Raw genomic sequence first — 3,260 nt, forward strand, 5'->3', positions numbered from 1 at the left:
GTATCCTGAAACTTGGTTAAGTTTATTATTATCTCTATTTTTTTGTAATTTTTTTTAGGGTTTGTACTTATGAAATCACATCATCTGCATATAGAAATAGTCTTATTCTTCATTTCCAGGTCAGATGGCTTTTATTTTTCGTCTGATTGCTCTGGCTAGCCCTTCCATTACTGTGGCAAATGAAAGGTGTAAAAGCAGGCACCCCTCTCCTGTCCTAGCAGGAAAGCTGTCAGCTCTTTACCAGGAGTTTAATGTCTTTAATTCAGGCTTCCTCACGCCAAGGATATTCCCTTTGCTTAGCTGTTCTTATCATGAAAGATATGAATTCTGTCAGGTATTTTTTCTACATTAATTAAAATGTTTTGTTTGGTTCCTGTTCTTTTAAGGGAGGGGATCACGTTGACTGATTTGTTGTATCTCACATCTGTCTATTTTGTGTGTGGGCATGTGTTTACCACAGTCTTCACATGGCAGTCAGAAGACAACTTGCAGGAAGCAAGTCTCTCCTTCTACCATGCAAGTCTCAGGTATCAAACTAAGGTGGCTAGACTTGGCAGTACGTGTACATACCCTCCGAGCCATCCGACCTTACCAGTCCTAACTAATTCTTTTTAACATTGAGCAACACTTGCAGCCCCATGACAAACCCCACACTGGGTGACTGGTTTTTGACAAACGTCTAAAGCAAGTCATTGGAGGATTGTTGTTTATAAATGGTACCCACAAAAGTTGGCTATACCTATGGAACACTAACAAATCTGGACTCTAGCCTCACACCCAATCCAAAACTATCAAAATGAATAGCCAGAATGGATCACTTAAGAAAGATAACCATAAAACTTCTGGAAGGAACCATTGGCCAATATCTTTGTGATCTTGGTTAATCAATAGTTTCATAAACAGTTATTTTTAAATCACAAAGAATAGCTTTCAAAAGGAATTTCCAATAGACACTCTAGAAGTTACTTGAAGAGTTAATTTAGACATTTACCTAATAATCCTGATTTTTTGACTGTTGTTGTAATAAACACAATGACTAAAAAGCCCCTTAGATAACCACAAATAGCATAAAATATCTCAGAGTAACTTTAACCAAACAAGTGGAAGACTTGTATGGTAAGAACTTTAAATTCTTGAAGGAAGAAATTGAAGAGGACACCAGAAAGTGGAAAGATCTTCCATGCTCTTGGGTAGGTAGAATTAACATAGGAAAAATGGCAATCTTACTAAACATTATCTACATATTAAATGCATTGCCCATCAAAATTCCAGCAAAATTTTTCAAAGACCTCAAAAGAACAGTACTCAACTTCATATGGAAAAGCAAAAAACCAAGGATAGCCAAAACAATCCTGTACAATAAAATAACTTCTGGAGGCATCACAATCCCTGACTTCAAATTCTACTACAGAGTTATAGTACTGAAAACAGCCTGGTATTGGCATAAAAACAGACAGGAGGACCAATGGAACCGAATCAAAAACCTGGATATTAATCCACACACCTATGAACAACACCTAGTTTTTGACAAAGAAGCAAAAAATATAAAATGCAAAAAAGAAAGCATATTTAACAAATGGTGCTGGCATAATTGGATATCAACATGTAGAAGAATGAAAATAGATCCATATCTATCACCATGCATAAAATTCAAGTCCAAATGGATCAAAGACCTCAACATGAAGCCAGCCACACTAGATCTCATAGAAGAGAAAGTGGGAAGTACACTTAAATGCATTGGCACAGGAGATCACTTCCTAAATATAACCCCAGTAGCAAAGACACTGATAGAAACAATTAATAAATGGGACCTCCTGAAACAGAAAAGCTGTAAAGGAAAGGACACAGTCAACAAGACAAAACGACAGCCTACAGATTGGGAAAAGATCTTCACCAATTCCACATCAGACAGAGGGCTGATCTCCAAAATATACAAAGAACTCAAGAAATTGGTCATCAAAAGAACAAATAATCCAATAAAAAAAATGGGATACAGACCCAAACAGAGAACTCTCAACAGAGAAATCTAAAATGGCTGAAAGACACTTAAGAAAATGCTCAACATCCTTAGTCATCAGAGAAATGCAAATCAAAACAACTCTGAGATTCCATATTACACCTGTAAGAATGGCCAAGATCAAAAGCACTGATGACAGCTTATGTTGGAGAAGATGTGGGGTAAAGGGAACACTTCTACATTGCTGGTGGGAGTGAAAACTGGTATAGTCCTTTGGGACGTCAGTATGGTGATTTCTCAGAAAATAGGAAAAAAATAGGAAAAATAAGTTGGATTCCTCTGTTGAGAGTTCTCTGTTTAGGTCTATACCCCATTTTTTATTGGATTGTTTGTTCTTTTGAACAATTTCTTGAGTTCTTTGTATATTTTGGAGATCAGCCCTCTGTCTGATGTGGGGTTAGTGAAGATCTTTTCCCATTCTGTAGGCTGCCATGGCAATTCTTATAAAAGAAAGCATTTAATTGGAGCTTGCTTACAGTTTCAGAGGTTTAATTCATTGTGGACATGGCAGGGAACATAGCATGCATCATGGAGGCAGACATGGTGCTGGAGAAGTAACTGAAAGTTCTATTTTGGATGTGCAGGCAGTAGGAAAAGAGAGAGAGTCACTGGGCCTGACTTGGGCTTTTGAAACCTCAAAGCCCACCCCAGTGACACACTTCCTCCAACAAGGTCACACCTCCTAATCCTTTCAACTAGTTCCACTCCCTAAGCATTCAAATATGTGAATGTATGGAAGGTACTCTTATTCAAACCACCACAGACGCCATGAGCTCAAGGCCACGTGGGCTACAGAGTGAGACCCTTTCTTGAAAATGAAAAGGCTACCCTATGGTGAATCTAAGCAACCTAATTCATATACTCAGTGCTAAATTATTTATGTTTTAAAACAATGACATGTACAAAACACAAATTTAATGTATGTTACATATTTATTATATTCTTGCAAATGAAATGTTTTGTGGTTTTTTTGTTGCTATCATTTAAGAGAGTTAAAAACCTCATTTTGTCAGGTATATTTTAGTGAAGGTTTTGAACTGAAAAAAAGCAAGAAAAAAAATGTTTAGAACAGTAAAAGGAAGCTAGGTTTGGTGATATGGACCTATGCTCCTTCCTATTTGTGAGAGGGGAGGGGTGGGAGGGCACTGAGGCTGCTTTAGAGAAAGAAGTGTCTGAGCTCCAGAAATTTAAAACCAGTCTAGGCAACACAGAAAGATTTTATCTCGGATAAGTTAATTATTAG

This window comes from Arvicola amphibius, chromosome 2 (genome assembly GCF_903992535.2).
Source record: "Arvicola amphibius chromosome 2, mArvAmp1.2, whole genome shotgun sequence".
In the NCBI taxonomy this organism is placed as follows: Eukaryota; Metazoa; Chordata; class Mammalia; order Rodentia; family Cricetidae; genus Arvicola; species Arvicola amphibius.